We start from the raw sequence: 21594 nt of genomic DNA on the forward strand, positions 1-21594 counted from the left end.
CTCCCTGTCAGCATTTTTTTTTCACCTTCCTCCCAATCATTTGCTAGGAGGAAAGGAGGTATGACCAAAGAAAGCTTCCTTCCACACTCTTCTCCTAAAGGAGGATGCTTATGACATTTAAGGATGTGGGCATAACAATAGATTTGGGAAAGTCATATAGATCAAACTTGACCATTAAATAGGATCTTAAATATTATGCATGACTGCTATGATAATATCTATCAGGTATAGACATTTCTTAAATACATTCAGTCATTAACTCTTATCTTTCCTTTGAATTTAGTCTCTAATCTGCCTTTTTCTCCTCTCTTATCCTAAATATCAAAACTCAGATAAAACCATTGTCATGTTGTACTAGATTATTGACATTAAGGTGATAATTTTTTACCTCTAAGGTTCTTTCCACCCTCAATCTCTTAGCTGATAACTTTGTTTCATATTTCACTGAAAAATTAGGCCATCTGCCAAAAACTCCATCTTCTCCTCTAGCTATAAATTTAAGTTATAACCTCACCTGGGCTTTTACTGCTGCAAGGCAATATTTATATGCCTTCCTAATTAACTCACTTTACAATAGTGGCTCTTTCATACCTTGTTATTTTCCTTCAAACCTTATATGCCTCTCTCTCCCCCTACTCTCTAAATTAAGAATCTAGGGCAACTAGATGGCGCAGCTACTCCTGGGGTCAAGCTTTTTTTAATTCAAATTTTATCTTAGACACTTACTGTCCCTGGGCAAGTCACAACCCTTTTTCCTCAGTTTCTTCATCTATATAAAGGAGATAATAATAGTACCTAATTATTATAAGATGTTTAGCAGTATGTTTGGCACATAATAGGCATTATATAGATGTTGGCTATTACTGAAAAAATAAAAGTCATTTGCCAAGAGCTCCCTTTTGTCTCCTACTCCTCTTCTCATATCATTCAAAGTTTTATGCCACTATCTTCATTCTGTCTTACAAGAAGAGTAGTCCTTTTTGTCAAGGCAAACAACTCCACACATCTCTCCCATTCTCAAAAAAAAAAAAAAAAAATCCTCTTGTTCTCTTATCCAAACAAGTCTTGTGATTTCTACCTTTGTATAATATCTCTCTTAGACAATTCTTTCTCTTCTCTAACAATATACAATTAATCTAGTGGAGGTCATTATCACTTCACACCTGAACAATTACAATAATCTGCTGATTATATCGCACATTCTATGAATTTGATTTTTATTATTTAAATGAGTAATACTATAACTCTCTAGCCAGATTGGTTCCCTCATGGTCTCTGAAACTCAATGTTTCTAACTTTCCTAAATTTGTTGAGAATACTATCATCCTCCTAAGCACACTAATCAAAAAGTTCCTCCCTCTACTTTCTGCATATTCTGGAATTTCCATCAGTGCCTAGGGTCCCCTCATCATTAACAGACTGTCATAATTGCAACCCATTCATCTTAGACTCCTTTTAAAAGACCAAGACCCATCTAGCTTCTCCCATCTTCAGGACTCTCCATTTCATTGAGGGGTTGAGACTAGACTGTCATTTTTGTCCTCCCTGCCTTGTTTCTTGCTTTCTCTAGATTTCAAAACTCTGCCTACCTCCCCAACTCCCACCCCCCACGCTATGTATTATATTTCCCCATTAGAATGTAAACTTCATTACATTCTACATTGTTGAAGGCAGAGACTGTTTTTATTTTTTCTTGTATTTTTATCTCCAGTGCTTAGCATAGTGCCTGGCATATTTTAAGCACTTAATGATTCATCTCTGCCTCCCTCCCTTCTTCCTTCCTCTTTCCCCTCTCTTCCCTCTGTCCCCTCTCTTTCTTGTCTCTCTCTCCCCCCTCTCTCTCCCGTTTCTCCTCTTCTCTCCTCTCTCCTCTCTCTCTTCTCTCTCTCCTCTTTCTCTCTTCCCCCTTCATTCCTCCCTCCTTCTCTCTCCTTTCCTTTCTTCCCTTTCTCTATCCATTCTTCCCTTTCTCCCTCCATTCTTCCCTTCTTCCATTTTCTCCTCCCTCCCTCCATTCTTCCCTTCGTCCTTTCCTTCTTTCCTCTCTCCCTCCTCCTTCCTTTTACCTTTCTAAAAAAATGGGAACATTATCGCATCACATCATTCTCTTTCTCATAAGATTGTTTTGAGAAAATCAGTTCTGTTTTACTTAATTGACTTGTCCTCCATTAGCCTTTTCCCTCTCATAATCTTATTTTTTCTTTCAAGTTCTAGCTCAAATCATATGTGTTTCCGAAGCTTGCCTTAGTAATAGTAGAAAGAACATGAACTTGGAATTATAGGACCTAGATTTCCTTTTCTGATACTTACTACTATCTGTGTGACCTTGGGTAATGACTTACTTCTGTTTCCTAATCTGTAAGGTGAGAGAATTAGACCAGACTGCTCTAATTTATAATGACATATCAAGTTTGATGTGAATGTCCTATTATGTGCTTATTGTGCTAGGCACTGTAGGTGATACAAAATAAGACATGAACATACCTTTAATCCATATGTCCTCTGAGGCAGGTAAAGTGGAAAAAATACTAGATATAGGATTATATAAAATACCCTTAATAAAATTCATACATCCCAAATTAAGAGGTAATTAATACATATTTTTAAAACAGTTAATAGACAAACTATAAAATGATCATCAAAAAGTACCCAAACATGCTAATGAACAGAAAAAGGTAAATTAAACCTCTAATTTCACACCCTTCAAATTGACTAAAATTATAAAAGATTGAAAGGATCACTGTTGGCAGGGACTTGAGAAAAATATGCATGCAAATTGGCTGCTGAAAGACCTATGAATTGGTCCAGTTTAAAAAAAAAAAAAAAAAAAACTTGTCTTCTCTCTTTGAAAAACTCTGAATTCTGGCTTCTGACATCATTACTCAATTGAAGTTGATCTCTCCAAAACTACCAATAACTTCATAACTGCCAAAGTTAATAATCTTTTTTTAATCCTTACCATTTCTTAACCTCTCTGAAACATTTGATAGTGCTGGACATGCTCTCTTCCTAGATTTCTTTTTCCCTTTTCTTCAGGGTTTTTATGACACTGTTCTCTGCTGGTTTTCCTCTTATCTGTATAATTGCTCTTTTTCAATTTCCTTTTCTGGATTGTCCATGCCATATGTAGGTATGCATCAAACTCTGGGTAACCTCATTAACTTCCATGATTTCAGTTATCTCTATGCAGATTATTCCCAGATTACTCAAATTAAGCCTACTCTCTCTTTTAAATCTCAGTCCAGTGTGACCTAATTGATTGATTTTTAAAATTTTTATTCTTGATTTGTTTAGGTTGGTTTTCATTTTGCATCAATAGCACCGGTAACTCTAATCAAGTAAATACCTTTTTATATTTACTTAATTTATTAGAGAAGAAAATATTCAATACTATAAATTATTAACTTCCACCCCATTAGAGAAAATTGTCTCTATTGTCATTACTTTGAATCTTAATAAATTTTTAACCTTTATAATAAGCCTAAGATCAACTATCTGAAAACTATTGGGTTCTTGGAGAATTCTGACATTCATTTGAAGGCAAACTTGTTAATAAAGGCTACATTTTATAGTGAGAGACAGAGAGACAGACAGAGAAAGAGAGACAAAGAGAGAGAGATAGAGAGACAGAGAGACAGAGACAGAGACAGAGACAGAGAGACAGAGAAAGAGAGAGCACACATTAAATGTGTTGGGATGAAGCCAATATGGCATAAAAAGGAAACACTCTCCTGAGTTCTCCCAATATTTCCTTTCAGACAATTTTAAAATAGTGCCTCAAAATTGAATTCTGGAGAGTAAGCGCCAACAAGAGGTTGGAATGAAATTTTTTTCCAGTCAGAAAATTTGTGAGTTCAGAAGTCTGTAACAAGGGGGTGCAGGCTGGCCTAGAACTTAAATTATAGTAACGCAAACTGGAGGTTTTGGAAGTGGTAACAATGGCAGCAGCAGCTTTGGCACTCTCAAGTCAGATAGAGATTTCAGAGGACCCCTGTGCTAGAACTGGGTACTGTTTGGCAATATCAGTGCCTATATCTATTTCTGGGTCACAGTTGTAGGACAAAGAGTAGCACTTTCAGTCACAAGGGATCAGGGGCCCTAAAGAGTATGTGTATCTACAAACATTTAGGGGCCCTACCTGGGTAAGAATAGAGTGCAGAACAACCATACCTTTCCCCAGATCACACCAAGTTGGAAACACCAAAAAAAAAAAAAAAATGTGAAACCTCACAACTAGCTTCCTAATACCATGAAAAAAAAAATCTAGAACTTGGTACAATGCCCAATCCATATGCTCATTTTAAGAACACCACCCTAGCAGGGATGCTGTGAGAAATTAGAGCACCTGAGATTCAAGTCCAAAGCAGAAAAACAAACATTTGGAATAATACCAAATCAGAAGGTATTAGCTACGCTGGAGGTATTCTAAGAAATTACCCTAATAGAAGATAAGTCTTGAATCAGACCTTGAGGAAAATGGTAAATACCAATTGAGAGTTAGGAAATGAGGATTAAAAAGTAATATGGTGTAAAATTGATATAGGTAAAAGTATGGAGGCAAATTATGTGTGGGTTATAATTACAGTCCTATTCTATACACTCTTTAGGATATTAGGATTTAGGATACCAACTCAGAAACATTTTACAGAGCTGATTCCCACTAGAAGCTGATCTTTGATTTCTTTCCACATTTTAGCTTTGTATATACTCTCTTGGGGAGACAGATATTTAGACTTTTAATTTCATAAAAGAAATGAGTCAGTGGTGGCTGGCAGTTCAGATTGCCTTTCAGGAACTTATAATGCTAATAGTGTCTGGTCTCTACAGCTTCCATGGCTAGACCCACAATAGAAATCTATAGCTTGAGTTATTTTCCACCCACAAGTCTTGCATGGCCTTTGATTCTTGGCTTTATGACAGTACGTTTTTGTTTTCCTCAGTGGGCAGAAAGTTTTCTATTAGAGAGCAATATTTGCATCTGCTCTCAGCTATAAAATGAGGTTATAGCAATTGAGAAGAGGAGAAATTCTTCATTCCTTTAGACTCTAAAGTATCTAATATTTGCAGGGTTATCTCCATGCCCTAGTGATGTAAGCAATTATATTTACCAGTGGCAGGGGGGAGGGGAGGAATTTTCATTTGAAACTTTGAGGGCCATATAGGCTAGCTGTTTTCTAGTATATTTTTAGATCTAGCACTGCTAGATTCTTAAGTATCCTAAATCCTAACATCCTAAATTTGAGAGACTAAATTCATTTGGCAGGGCCTGTAGGTGGGCTCTTTATTGGTCTTTTGAATTCTTTGAGTATTGGGTAAAAGGTTAATAAATCAAATTCCTTAAACATAAAACATATAGAAATGAACAAACCAAATAACCTAGTGTTCAAAAACAACTAGAACTCTAGTTATTAAGCTATGGACTCATTTCTCCCAAATCATTAGGAAAATTGAAGAGCAATCTTGTGGTGTTTTTCTTCTTTTTTATAAGATGGTTCTCTCTGGGAGCAGATTTCTTGGGGAGATTTTCTGGAGGCAGCCTTATTTCCAGTTGAAAGCAATAATCACTCCAAACACAGCCAGCTGATAAAATCCACTTAACTTTAATAGAGACCTGTCTCTCTCCTTGGTTCTAAGAGTTCCCTCCGAATGTCTCCAAATCCAAAGGTTTGTCCTTCAGCCTCCAGCCAGCACAAAGGTGGAAAATGGAATGAATCTCTCTTGCCTCTGAGAGAGGGCTTCTGCTGAACTGACAGACTGGCTCACTGAAGCTCTTTTTATGCTCAGTGTAAAAGGTTGACTCCTCCTCCGAGAGAGTGGGATAATGGGATCTGAGAGTGGGATTATGGGTTTCTGGCTTGTGAATCTCATACTGAATACTGATTTGTGAATCTCCCAAAAGTGTGAACTCCAATGAGTACTTAAATACATTAGTAAGTTAGAGAATTTGCTAAGTACCATGCTAAATTAGATAATTATTGTCTCTATCAGCTCTAATGAGTTAACACTTTGTAAGGATTCCAATACAATCCTGTTGAAATTATGTTTTAGTTCAGCACTTATGTACTTAAATAAGCTCCAAAAGGATACATGATTTAGCTATAAAAGGCTATTAATTATAATTATTTATACATTATAATTACATAATTACAATAAATTACAATTATTAATCACAATGAAAACATCAAATTAAGGAGTAAGAAACTAATACTTTTTGCATCTACAGATAAAGGGAGAGTTCAAGATAAAAACAAGGGATAGAGAGAATCATTGAAAGTGAAATGGACAACTTTGAGTACTTAAAATTAAAAATAGTGCATGAACAACTAAACTTAAAAGGGAAATAGCTTATTGGAAAAAATCTTTGCAACATGTTTCTCTGATAAAGATCTCCTTTCTAAGATAGATAAGATAGAGATAGAGAGGTATAGAGATGTATAAAAGGCCTTTCTCTATATATCTACCTATTTATTGATCTGTTTATAAATACTTAATCCTCTACTACTACCAAAAAAGAAGCCTAATATCAGAAAGACAAAAATTGAACTCATAAATATAGAATAGGGATGAGCAGAAAATTTTGTGTTCTCATATGGATCCTTTCTCATTGCTCTTAAAATGTGACATATTATTAATATCCTTCTTATAAAATAAAAATTAGGGTAGCTAAATGGAATGTAATTTGATAAGAATTTTTGATACACATATTAGAAAGAAATAAAGACAAAGGAAATGAAAACTGAAGTGAATATATGGAAGATTTGATGGTTATCTTTAGCAAGATAAAACTAACAAGCAACTTCTATTGACAGATATTGGTGAGTAGGGCTGATTCAACCCGTTTGATGAAATTCTAGGAAGGAAAAGGTAACAAAGACAATGAGGAATTAATGGACAAGGCTGAAACTCCAAAAAGCTATGCTTGAATCAGACAACTGAGCACTTAAGGCTAATTACCTATTTGATGTGAGATGACTCTATTAGCATATATTTGCATAATGGCTCTTCTCACCATTGGTGCTTGCTGAATGTTTGGTGTTACAATAATCATAGGCAAGGATTAGAGGGTGGTAGTGGAGGGAAGAGGCCAGAGTCACTTGGCAGCAGGATGAGGAGGAGAGAGGTCCGGACTCCAGAATTCAGGATTCTGCTTACCTGCCTCCTTCACTTCTCCCCCTAAAGACAGAGGACTTTAATTTATTCTGACTCTGGCTGACCCTGAGAGTTTCCAGGGAGCTAACCCATACTTTACATTTGACACCCAACGTGCACCAACAACCCTCATTTCACTGAAGAAGTCCTATGACCAAGAAATAAGGTGAGTATTTTAATAGACAAACAGGGAACTTACTTTGTTAAGAGCTAAACTAGCAACTTTTGTTTTCTAGCTGAAATGGGGCAGATATTAAATAAAGATTCTCTCCCATCCCACCTCCACCCTGAGGGAGCTCTACAGAAAGCATTCTTAGATTAATAAAGAGGCAAGGTTTGCTTGTAACTTGGGTGCTGATTGGTGGACTCTTGGATACATTAGAATGCATGTCCCCTTGGTTCTTCAAGGAAGAAGAAATAGAGGCAGATAATTGGAAACTAGTAGGAAATCAATTATGTGAATATTACAATGATAAAGGTCCTGATTCAATTTCTAAGGAAACATTCTATATATACAATATAATACAATTGGCCTTAAAGAATCTTGCAAGTTCTAGAAAAAAGAAAAGTTTGAAGGAATAAGGAAACGTAAGGAGAAAGAGGAAGGAAAGGGAGGGGTTAATGAAAATATTGCCATAAGGCATGGGGAATTAAGTGAACTGAAAGGGCCTGGTGATTCTCACTTTTACAGCCCAGCTTCAACTCTGCCTATATCCAAGCAGGCTCTTGACCTTCCCCATCAACTTCACCTTCCTGGGTGGAGGAGGAGTGGAGGAGCAGTGATGTTATTACAGAATTTGGCTTATAAAATTTTAACCCCTAGTGACTGGAAATCTATAGCAAGAACATGCTTAGAATTTGGACAAAACTTGTCGTGGCTTTCTGAATATAGTGAACTCTGTAGGATACAAGCCCAACAAAATAGACAAACTGGAGTTAATACACCAATCACCTGTGACCAAATAACAAGTGTAGGTTCTTATGCAGATACTTCAGCATAGATTAATTACTTCATAGCAGCATATGAGCAAATTGCTTCTGCTGCTATCAAAGCATGGGGCTTTATCCCAGGTAAACTAGACAGAGGAGAAGCCTTCACAAAAACAGCACAAGGTCCAATGAACTCTTTGCTGGTTTTGTGGGAAGTCTGCAGACAGCTGTCATACAAATTATTGGTGAAAATGCAGCAACAGAAATTATGATAAGGTAACTTGATAATAATGTTTGTAAAAGAATTATACTAGGACTACACAAGAATGCTCCTTTAGAGGATATCATAAGATGCTGTGCCACAGTGGGCACAAATACCTTTTATACCCAGACTATTATGCAGACTTCCCAAGACCCGAACATGGGAAGACAGGGTCCCTTTTGGCAAGGGACTTCCAGAGAGACTCATTAATGCTTTCAATGTGATAAAGTAGGGCATTTGAAAGCTCAATGTTGGCTTAGACACAGAGTGAGAAAATGGGGTGGGAGAACAAGACCCAAAACCCCATGTCCAAAATGCAACAGAGGCTTCTATTAGGCATCAGAATGTAGATTGATTCAGGGAAACGGGATTGGGGGTGGGGGACAGCTTTAGGGCCCAAAACAAAAAAAAAAATAGTTGGGGAATGATGGCAGCCAATGCTACACCCAGAGAGTCTTTAGAAGTTCAGTATTCAGACATGACCAAGCAGCCAAGAAACAATCTGATGGGAGAAAGGGATTACAATTGGGGAGAATAGAGTTGTATGCAGTTGGGACTACTGAGATACCCCCTGGAGAAGTGAAATCTGTTTCTCTCCAGCTATGGATCCCTTACCTCCAGACACAGTAAGCTTGACCATTTTACCTCCTGAGAGTACTTACAAAACAGTGTCCATCCATACATTGATGTGGGAAACTGGGGAATGTATAGATAATATCCCAGTCACTAATACAGATAGACAATGTATGACTTGTCAACCAGGAGAAGTAGTAGCATCAGATTTACTGATACAGACTCCTAATAGGCAATCTGATGATAGTTGCCCAGATTCTGACTCCAAACAACAGAATCCAGGAATATTCTGGATTGCAGCAGTTACAGCTGACTGACTTATGCTCACTATCTATATAAATGGCATACCATTAGAAGGATTGGTAGACACAGGTGCAGATTGTACAGTTATTAGAGGTGCCAACTGGCCAAAGAGTAAGGCAGACACCTATATTTCTGGTGTAAGAGAATCAATAGCAGCTGAAATTAGTGCTACCCCTTTGAGATGGACATTTGAATGTGAAACAGGAGTTTTTACTCCTTTTATAGTTGAAAAAATCCCCATCAATCTGTGGGGAAGAGACATTTTACAACAGTTAGGATTACAAATAAGTAATTTATTTACTTATTTTTTTTTAGGCAGGGCTGCTGCTGAAGGCCTGCCAGCACTCTCACCAGTTCCTATTCAGTGGAAAACTGATACACCAGTGTGGATAGAACAGTGGCCCTTAGCTAGTGATAAAATTCAGGCCTTATTAGATATAGTACAGGAGCAACTTGACCAAGGACACTTGCAATCTTCTCTAAGTCCTTGGAATTCCCCTGTATTTGTTGCAAGAAAGAAATCTGGAAAATGGAGGATGTTGACAGATTTAAGAAAAGTAAATGAACAGATGGAAACTATGGGAATTCTTCAGCCTGGAATTCTTTCCATCTCCTTACTCACTTGCCTAGAGAATGACCTCTTTGGGTTATAGACATTAAGGATTGTTTCTATTCTATCCCTCTAGATAAGAAGGATATGAAAAGATTTGCCTTTTCAGTGCTCAGTGTTTACTTAGCTGAGCCTTACAAAAGATATGAATGGACAGTTTTGCCACAGGGAATGAAAAATAGCCCTACTGTGTGCCAAATGTATGTTGTTGCTGCTCTTATTCCAGTAAGAAAAGCATTTCCATAAGTAATGTTATTACATTACATGGATGATATATTGGGATGTGCACCTGAGGAACAAAAATTAGAAGCATGTCTACAAAAGACCATAGAAACAATAAAGAATTACAAATTGCATAAAGCTCCAGAAAAAATTCAAAGACATGCTCCTTTTCAATATTTAGGATATGAAGTATACCCTAAGGTGTTTACAATACAAAAACTTTCCTTAAGAACAGAGAAGGTAAACACCTTAAATGACTTTCAGAAATTGATAGGAGATGGATGTGACCAGTGTTAGGCTTCACTACCTATCAATTGCAACCATTATATGACATTTTAAGGAGAGACAGTGCTTTAAACTCACCATGCCAACTTACAAAAGAAGCTCAAGAGGCTTTGAGAGAAGTTGAACTGGCTTTATGCAATGTAGTTGAGTCATTCAAAAACCCTTGGAAATATCAGATTTTGCTACAAAAGAGGCACCCCAGCAGTCCTTCATCAAGGAGACAGTGTTATAGAATGGGTGAACTTCCCAACACAACCAAAACAAAGCCTTACTCCTTACCCAATGCTTGTGGCTAGAATTTTATTAAAGACCATTAAGAGACAGTACAATTATCTGAGATAAGACCTGACAAAACATACACCTTTTATACTAATGCACAAATTAATGTATGCTGTGAAACCATCCCAGAGTGGCAAATTTGCAATTATGGGTGTGCCATGAGCAATAAAAACAGATAATGGACCTGCATATACTTCTAAACATTTTGCACACTTTTGTGCCCAGTATAAGGTTTTAATCACCATTGGCATATCCTTTAATCCTCCAGGACTGGCAATATTAGAGAGGAGAAACAGAGACATTACAACATTCCTCCAAAAACAAAGAGGAGCCATAGGTAACTCTAGAGAACTTCTAAATTTAACTCTTTATACAATTAACTTTTTGATTTTTGACAAAGATGCATTGGCTCTGGCAGACAGGTTTTATAAACCACCAGAAGGGCAGTGTCCAATGCGAGCAGCTCTGCTATCTTTAAATAGTCACCATGTGATGTGGAGAAATCCAGAAAGTGGTGAGTGGAAGGGATCAGATAGGTTAACTGCTTGGGGGAGAGGGTTTGTATCTCTACAGATGGAGAAGGAATCAGATGGGTGCCAACGAGCCATATTCACCTTGTCCATCAGACAGAGATGGAGCAGACCCTTGAAACAAAGGAGAAGACCCAAGAAACATCAGGTGATTCCATTGCTGATTGTGCTCACCACTGAAAGAGCATGGCAGATATGGCAATTTACTCATGGACATCAAAAATTGTTAATGAGACTGATGCAGGACTTGAAAACCCTCAGGAATCATTGGATTCCCTGAGACATAAGACTGTTGCAAGACTTCAAAATCTGCAGGAATCATTGGATTCCCTGACACATGAAGTAATGGACAATAGATTGGTTTTGGACTATCTCTTGGTTGCTGAAGGAAGCATATGTGTGATTGTATTTACATACCCTCCTTCTAGGACTTCTGGAAATCTTTTACAATACCATGTTGATTCATATTGTTTGTTATATCACTACTTACATGTACAATTCATGTTTGTTACACCACCTTGAGCCTGCACCGGCTGTGGGGAGAGTCATCACTGCTAACCTGTGCTTATTGCTATGTGCTTGTATAATACCTCCCATGCTGATGAGTTTGTGTATATCTGTTTCTAATAAGACCCTTCAGCTTAGAAACCCGCTATCAATATCTGGCTTGACTCCCCACTTCCCCTTGGTGTTTTTCATCTTTCTTCCTGAGAAGTCAGGGAGAATGTGATCATTTCCTTTTTAGTGCTTTCACCTTCCTTCCTGAGAAGTCTGGGGAGGGAGGGGCATGATTACCTCCTTTTTGGTGTTTTCACCCCCTTTCCTGAGAAGTCAGGGAGGGTGACCACATGTGTTCTAAAACAAAAGACAGTAAGAGATATAGAGGGCTGAAACTCCAAAAAGGTATGCTTGAATCAGACAACCAAGCACTTAAGGCTAATTATTTATTCAATGTGAGATAATGACTCTATTAGCATATATTTGGATAATGGCTCTTTTCACCATTGCTGCTTGCTGAATGTTTGGTGTTAAGATAATCATAGGCAAGGATTGGGAGGTGGAGGGATGCAGAGAAGGGGAGAGAGGTCAGAGTCACTTGGCAGTAGGACTAGGAGAGAGGTTGGTGACTCTGGACTCCAGAATCCAGCATTCTGCTTGTCTGCCTTCTTCACTTCTCTCCCTAAAGACCAAGGACTTTAATTTATCCTGACTCTGGCTGACCCCCAAGGTCCTCCAGGGAGCTAGCCTGTACTTGACAAGTTAAGGTCTTAAAGGAAATTTAAATAAAAGAAATAATAATTTATTAACCTTTTAAAAGGAATAGAAATATTCTTCAATTGAACTTTTTGGAATTACAAAGTGATTTTCCACTGGCTGAATGGAAGATCTAGGAGTCTCTAAAAACCACCTACATTTTCTAAGGATCCAGTCAAAGCAGTAGGCAGATAGAGCTATCTAAGTAATAAATAAGCTCTGGGAACTGGGAGATGAACTATGGAGAAGGGTAAGCTCTGAAAGTCCAGCTAAGCAATTTATCCACCAAAAAAAAAAAAAACCCAAAACCAATCAAACAAACAAAAAAACTTCACTAAGAGAAAAGAAAAAACATCAGGACACTTCAGCATTGGAGGTGTGAGCTGCCATGGTAGCATATTGTCCCTAAGTATGTGCTTGTCTACTAGTTTATTGCATATGTGCAAAACTGTCCTCTCTCTTTAAATATGCTCACAATGCTATCTACTAGGTTCATTTTCTCTGCCGGTCAGCTTGGTCATTTGGGCTCCTTGAGTCCACAGATCAGCTCACAATTTACAGAGCTAACTCTTTTCACTCACAGAGACTCTTCTGTTTTCTACTTTGAACGGGATTGAGAATAGGAAGAGTAAACTGCTTTTTTTAAGGATGGGAATTGTAATGGCAGTCATTCACATATCAGCCAATGATGTTATCTTATAATTTCATCAAGTTCAATTGAAGAACTTTTAAAGAAATAACAACATAAACATCTCTTTACATTTCCTTAAAGATTTTAACATCTCATTCATTATCTCTTACATCCTAAATATTCATCAAGAGGACTGTATACACATGTGTGTGTATGTGTGTGTGTGTGTGTGTGTGTGTGTGTGTGTGTGTGTGTGTATATATATATATATATATATATATATATGCATGTATCTTCCTCCTAACAGTAGTAGTATAGTACAATAGAATGATTATTGTCTTGGTATTCAGAGGACCCAGTGTCCTAATTAAATCAGTGTCCTAATTCTTGTTAATTATCTGACCTTGACCTTCTTGGGTCCCAGTTTCTACATCTATCTTCTATTGCTAGATCAGTGATACTATAGTAACATTAATCTCTTGCACTTTATCAGGCTTTGTGGTTATAATAGACTCTGGATAAAGCTCAGGGCCTGGACTCAGGAAGACTTGAATTCAAATACAGCTTCAGATACTTTCTGGCTGTGTGACTTTAAGTAAGTCACTTAATTTATCTGTCTCAGTTTACTCATATGTAAAATCAAGTTAATAATACAGTTTTTGTGAGGATTTAATGAGAGAATATTTGTATAGGACTTAGTACTTAGTAGGTGCTATGTAAATATTAATTAAAGCTCAGAGAGACCAATTCATCATCTCCTAGAGTTGAATATTGTCTATATGCAAGCAATTCATATATCTGGATATCTAGCTAATGCAAGCTAATAATTCTAGTTAATTAAATAAACTCTCCTTTAATACTAGCACAAATGGGCCTTTGATAATATTTGTTGAATTACTTAATCTGCCTCTTGAATGCACCATTTTTGTGAAGAAATCTAAATTCCCCCAGAGTACAATTTCTCTAATCTGGCAATTAGGAGGAAACACTTGGCTAGGACAAAGTATCTAATGGATTAAGTCTGTAGTATTTACTTTTAATATTTAATGAAGTGAATATCAATGGTAGATATTGTTAACAGGTTTTTAAAAAAAGAATATTCAGCAAATATGATCTGTAAAATAAGATGAATGTCTAAAGACACCAAATATTTGTTTATACCTCAAACATGCCAACATAGACCTGTACTAACTTTCCATGCTGTCTGTTTCAGTGTACCTTAATTACCCATTTGCCCTATCTCTTTCTCCTGAAAGCTCAACTAGAAACAATGGTAAAGAGCCACTGTTGCAACCAATGGCATCAATATGAAAGGTAACAGCTGTTCTATCTACCTCTGAGTAAACAGGATATGGATAATAATATTTATCCCTATTCAGGACTTTTATTAAGACATCACAATCCTGTAAGGGTGTAAATAATAATAGAACCTAATATTTTGGTGGCACTTTAAGATTCCCAGTGCACTATATGACTGGCCACCCCTCAGCCTTATTTATTGGATCATTTTCCATGTTTGAATGGAATATACTCCTGGTTCCTTTCCTAGTCTCTTTCCCCTCCTTCATATTTTCTTTTGGTCATGTTATTAGCACCTTTGAGTTAAAAACAAAACAAAACAAACAAACAAAAAAAAACCTCTTATCTATACAGATGATGCACAAATTTACTCATTCTCATGAGATCTAGTTGTATGATTAACTGTTAAATTGGTTCCTTTTCATGTCCCATAAGTATCTCAAACTCAATATGTCCAAAAGGAAACTCTTTTCTCCTAAACCCATTTTACTCTAAATTTTCTTATTTCTGTTAAAGAAATCACCATCCTTCCAGGCATATAGATTTTCAATCTTTTTTGATCTCCCCTAATTTAAATTTTTCTTTTATTTGTTTATATATTGTAATCTGGCTCCAACAGAATGTTTCTGTTTCCCCAGTATCTAACATACTGTGTGGTACATAAGAAGTACTTAATAAATTTTTGTTGACTTGGTGAGTTGAACTCCAAAAGAAAAAAAGCTTCCTGAAGGGAACAATAGATTCTATTATAAGCTGAAAAACTGACAAGCACAATGAGCCTGATTAAGTTACAAAATTATATTCCAAAGTCCACTTTTTTAGACATGACTATTAAGATGAGTAGGTAGGATGCAAGTGATGGAGGGAATCATTGGGTTTCTCACTAATTAGGTTGTGTGGGGTAGCTAGGTAGTGCAGTGGGTAGAGCACCAGCCCTTAAGTCAGGAGGACCTTAGTTCAATTCTGGTCTCAGACACTTAACACTTCCTAATTGTGTGGCCCTGGGCAAGTCACTTAACCCCAATTGCCTCAGCAAAAAGCAAAAAAAAAAAAAAAAATTAAGTTGTGCTTTTTTTTCATGTGTATATGTACGTATTATACAAATATATATAGGCATGTATGTATTTATGTATGTATATAATATTCTACTGACCAAACTAATTTTTACCCAGTACCAAATCATTTGAGTATTTACAACTTTTTAGTATTTTGTATTTTGATTGGTATAGCACTGAATAAGTAAATGAATTTAGGTGATATTGTAATTTTTATTGACTTGACCTATCAGTGAACAAATTATATAAATCTTTTAAATATAATTTCTCTATCTCTGCTTAATGGATGATAAGATAAAGAAATGCTAATGATGTATGTAGTTTTATTCTGAAACTTTGCCAAAATTATTGTTTCAAATAGTTTTTTCTATTAAAAATTATTTGTTTTAACTAGTCAAGATCCACTTTTTTATTCACTCCACCCCAATTGAGAACAGTAGAAAAACAAAATTCTTTACAAAGATGTTTAGTCAGTCAAAATAAATGTCTACATTGGCCAAATTTTTAAAAAGTCTCTTTTTGCATTTTGAGCCCTTCACCTCTATCAGGAGGTGGGGGAGTATGTTTCCTCATTAGTTCTTGGAATCCTGGAAGGTTTTTATACTAATAAGAGTTCCACACACTAGTATCCACACAATCACATTTATATATCAAAATTTGTTCATTCATTCTTTAAATAATGGGCACTAACTTAGATTATCATTCATTATCACCTCAAAAGGAGTGTTTATATATATATATATATATATTTTCTTTTTACACCACCCCATTACAGATGAGACTGATGTTCATATGTCATTATCATATTTTAGGACTCTGGGTTTTACTCTATTTTATCTATTTTCATTTTATGGGTCAGTTTTTCTATCCACAGTTATTATTATATATTTCCCTTTCACCTACTTTTTTATCTTAAAAATATTTCACCTTTCCTTCTGGTCTTCTTAAAAGCGATTTATTTCTGACTACTACTTTCCCCAATCTGCCATTCATTCTTATCTTCCTTCTCTCCTACTTCTCTGTAGGGTGAGACAGACTTCTATACCTAACTTGTAACCTCCTCCCAAGGCTACTGATTGCCAGGGCCATACATACCAATATTCCCCGGGCACAATGAAGACAAGCTGATATTAAGGTGCCAAACAGCCTTTCTTTATTGGTAATTTCAGCAGAGGTTAGCAGGAAGAGCAAGAGAGTGCAATAGCACTCTGCATCTGTCTGCCTCTCTCTGCCTCTCTGCATCATCTCTCCATCTCTCTCCATATCTTTGTCTCTCTCTCTTCTTTGGACTCAAAGCTGGTTATTTATATTTACTCTCCTCTGGGATTACCTTGTGCCTAGCCCACTCAGCACTGTGTAGGTGCATCTACAGAAGGGAGATACCTGGAGTTAGTGCTGCATCCTAAGAAGAGATCTACCAAGAGGACACACCCCTCCTCATCTCAATGAACTTTTAACACAAACTTCTGCCTCAGAGGCCACACCCTTTTTAATCTCCTGGGCCCACCCTACCAGCTGACATGGCATACATGGCATTCTCAGAGAGAAAGGTCCCTAACACCAACTAAATGTGTATTTTATTTTCTCTCTGAGACAATTCCTATGAGAGTAGGTCAAAGTATTGCCCTTAATCCCTATCCCCAATCTTCACTTTCACTATAAAATTTTTTCACATTTCTTTTATGAGACAATTTATCAAATTCTACTTCTTCCTTATTCCTTCTCCCAGTACATCCCTCTTTCTCACCCTTTATTTTTTTTCTAATTATCTGATCATAGCCTAATTATGCCTGTGTCCTCTATGTATACTCCTTCAAATAAGCGTAATAATCATAAACTTCTTCAGAGTTACAAATATCATCTTCTCATGTAAGAATGAATGTAAAGTTTGCCTTTACTACGGCTTTTATGATTTCAAGATTTCTGTTTTTTATATTTATCATTTGTCTCAAATCTTGTGTTTGAAAAATTTTTATTTCGCTTTTTTTAAAAAAATCAGGAATACTTGAAAGTTCTCTATTTGCTTAAATATCCATTTTCCCCCTAAAGAATTATCATACTGAGTTTTGCTAGATAGGTTATTCTTGGTTGTTATTTTGCCCACCAGTATATCACATTTCAAGCCTTCAATATTGTTGTTAGTAATTTTCTGTTGTGTCTGACTCTTCTTGACAAAGGGGTTTTCTTGACAAAGATACTGGAGTGCTTTGCAATTTTCTTCTTTTTTTATGTAGAAGCTGATAAATCTTGTGTCATCCTGACTGTGGTTTTACAATATTTGAATTGTTTCTTTCTGATTGTTTGAAATATTTCCTCCTTGACCTGGGAGCTCTGCAATTTGGCTAAAATATTCTTGGGAACTTTTGGAATCTCCTTCAGGAAGTAATTGATGGATTATTTCAATTTCTATTTTACCTTCTGAATTTAGGATATCAGGGAAATTTTCTTTGTCTCTTGAAATTCTATGTCTAGCATATTTTGATGGAAGTGGATTTCTTTGACAAAGAGACCTGAGTTTCAATTGATAAATGATGGACAAAAGCAGCTACACCCAAAGAAAGAACACTGGGAAACGAATGTGAACTATCTGCATTTTTGTTTTTCTTCCCGGGTTATTTATACCTTCTGAATCCAATTCTCCCTATGCAACAAGAGAACTGTTCGGTTCTGCAAACATATATTGTATCTAGGATATACTGCAACATATCCAACATATAAAGGACTGCTTGCCATCTAGGGGAGGGGGTGGAGGGAGGGAGGGAAAAAAAATCGGAACAGAAACAAGTGTCAATATAAAGTAATTATTTAAAAAAAATTTTAAAAAAAAGAAATTCTATGTCTAGGCTCTCTTTTAAATCATATCCTTCAAGTAGACCAATAATTCTTAAATTATCTCTTCTCAGTATATTTTCCAGATAAGTTGTTTTTCCCATAAGATATTTCACATTTTCTTTTCATTCTTTTAAGGTTCTATGTGTACAATCATTTTAAACATATTTCCATATTAGTCATATTGTGAAAAAAAATCAAAACAAAAGGAATAATACATAATAAAAAACAACAAAAAAGTAAACAAAATAGTATGTTTCAATTCATATTCAGATTTCATTTTTCTAAATTTAGATGGCATTTTCCACCTGCTGTGAACAATTGTCTGTTATAATTGATCATCACAAAATAGAGCTGTTGCTGTGCACAATGTTTTACTTACTTCGCTCAGAATCAGTTAATGTAAGTCTTTCCATAAGTTTTTCTGAAATCAGCCTGTTCATCATTTTTCATAGAATAGTATTCAAACACAACTTTATCAGCCATTTCACAATTGATGGGTATCCACTCAATTTCTAATTCCTTGACATTATAAAAAGAGCTGATATATATATATGTATATATTACACATATGTTGGTCCTTTTCCCTCTTGTTCTTATTCTTTTTATTTTATTTGTTGATGTTTCATTGAGTCATTAGCTTCTACCTGTCCAATTCTAATTTTAAGTAATTATTTTCTTTGGTGAGCTTTTGTAACTCCCTTTGCATTTGGGCATTTTTGCTTTTTAAGACATTTTTTCTCTTCACTGTATTTTTGAACCTCTTCTACAAAGTTGTTGACTATTTTCATGATTATCTTGCATTATTCTCATTTTTTCCTAACTTTTCCATTATATCACTTATTTGGTTTTTAAAATCCCTTTTGAGCTCTTCTAGGAATTCTTTTTGGTATCCTAAGACCAATTCACATCTTTCTTTTGAGATTTTTCATGTGCTTAGTTTGACATTTTGTGTGTGGGTATGTCTTGATCTTCCTTGTTACCACAGTAACTTTCTATGGTCAGGTTTTTTTTTGGTTGTTGTTTGCTCATTTTTCCAATCTAGACTTTTAATTTTATGTTAAAGTTAGGCTCTGCTCCCAGAATGGGGGGAGCATATCTCCCCTATTCGGCTTCTTGTACTGCTATTTTCAGAATTCATTCTGATGATCTGTAGATTGTCAGTTCTTTCAAGGTACTATGATCTAAGGAGAGGTGTGTTCTCTACTCTCCTGCTCTATGCTCTGGTTTGTGTGCAACCACATACATTCCTTTCCACCCTGGGACTGTGGCCAGGATCCTTGCTCCCATATGGCTGTAAGCTCTAATGTGCTATTTCTCCTTCTTGTCCTGGGACTATGAGCAAGAATTTCCCATAGGCAATACAAAAGTCTTGTACCCAGTGCCAGCAAAGGGTCTCTCGTATATTGGTTTTATTTCTTATTGCATTTACTTCTTACCTACTTATTATCTATAGGTTAAGTACTCCAGAAGCTGCCTCTGATTCAGCTTTCTTCAACACTTGCTGCTAGTTTGCCAGAGAATGATCTGTGGGAGACATCCTTTTCTATAGACTTCCAAGTTGGCTTGGATTGGAAAATTGCTTCACCTCATCCTTTTGGTTCTATGACGTCAGAATTCATTTTCAAATCATTCCTTGGAAGTTGAAGGGGAATTTGCCCAGGAGTCTCTCAATCTTTTACTCTGTCGTCTTGGTTTCACTTCTTCCATGATTTTCAAAAGTTCACTATTTTCCTAAACTCTTATTGTCTATGTAGATGTCTACTTCTGCATCCTCATTATGTAATATAATCTCCAAACATTCCTTTCCAGTTTCCATTCTTAAGATCACAGATGTAACAACAACTGTCATATCTTGTCTAATTGGACTCCCATTATAAACTTGGAAACTGATAGGATTTCCATATTAAAATGTAAGCTTTTTGTCATTGTTTAATCTTTTATTGCTCATGTTTTATCTTTTCATGTTTCTCTAATGTTTGAACAATAAAGTTTCTCAACAGCTCTAGTCTTTTCATCAAGAATGCTTAGAAGTCCTATATTTCTATAAAGATTTGTTTTTCCTGTGTAGCATTACATTTATTTTTGCTTAGTTGTATCTGGCAAAGAACCCATGTCCTTTGCCTTCTGGAATATTTCTCTGGTCCTTTATAGCAGTTGCTGATAAATCATGTATGATCATGACTATGGCTCCTTGGTACTTAAATTCTTTCTTTTTGACTGTTTGAAACATTTTCTCCTTGATCTGAAAGCTTTGGATTTTGACTATGACATTCCTGGGATTTTTCATTTTAGGATTCCTTCCAGGAAGTGACTGGTAGACTTCATTTCTTATGGATAGTTTTCTTTTAAGATTTATTGAAATATGATATATGTGTTCTATTTTTGGTCATGATTTTCAGGAAGTTCAGAGATACTAAAATTTTTTAAAATCCTCAATCCGTTTTTCAAGTCAGCTGTATTTTACAACGGGACTTCAAGTTTTCTTTTTTTTATAACGTTTTTATAAATGTTTTGTTTATCTTCAGTATTCCTTGTTTCCTACTCACAGTGAGTCATCCCATATAATAAAGAATACTTTTAAGAAGCAAAAAAAAAGAAAAAGGAAAAGATGAGTACAATTGACAAATACGTTAAAAAAAAAAAAGTCTGAAAATGTGCAATGTGTAAAACCTGTGCACTTTCCACTTCTACAAAGGGATAAATTGAGTATATCCTCTTACATCTCTTCAATCAAATCATGCTTGATTTTTACAATTTTGTGAGATTCTATTTACTACTGTTGTGATTATTGTGTAAGTGCTTTCTTGCCTATGCTTAATTCATTCTGCATCAATTTATATAGATGTATTCATGCTTCTTTGTACTCATCTCATATATCATTTTACAGATCCTAAAACAATATGTTCCTATCATTACACAAATCCTACCATAATAATAATGATGTTAATACTACTAACATTTACAAAAAGCTTACATTTCCTAGACACTGTTCTAAGTGCTTTATAATTATCATTTTAATTGATCCTCACAACAACCCTCCAAGATAGGTGCTAGATTTCAGGCCTTTCATTATCAGGATGTTGACCCAGACTAGAACCTAAAAAGAAGGGCTTCTTGTTTTCCATACTAGCCCAGGAGTTAAGCTTTACTGTGTCAAGTTATTCAGTCAATAAACATTTATTAAGTGGCTACAATGTGTAAGGCACTATGCTAACTTGTGGGTATACAAAGAAAAGCAACACACAGGCAAAATGCTCACAATCTAATGAGAGAAACAACATGCAAACAAGTATGTACAAACAAATTATACCCAAGTCTAATCTGAATTAAGAGGGTAAAGGCACTAGAATTAAGGGGGATCAGGTAAGACATCTTATAGA

Source organism: Antechinus flavipes, chromosome 4 (assembly GCF_016432865.1).
Source record: "Antechinus flavipes isolate AdamAnt ecotype Samford, QLD, Australia chromosome 4, AdamAnt_v2, whole genome shotgun sequence".
NCBI classification, from domain to species: domain Eukaryota; kingdom Metazoa; phylum Chordata; class Mammalia; order Dasyuromorphia; family Dasyuridae; genus Antechinus; species Antechinus flavipes.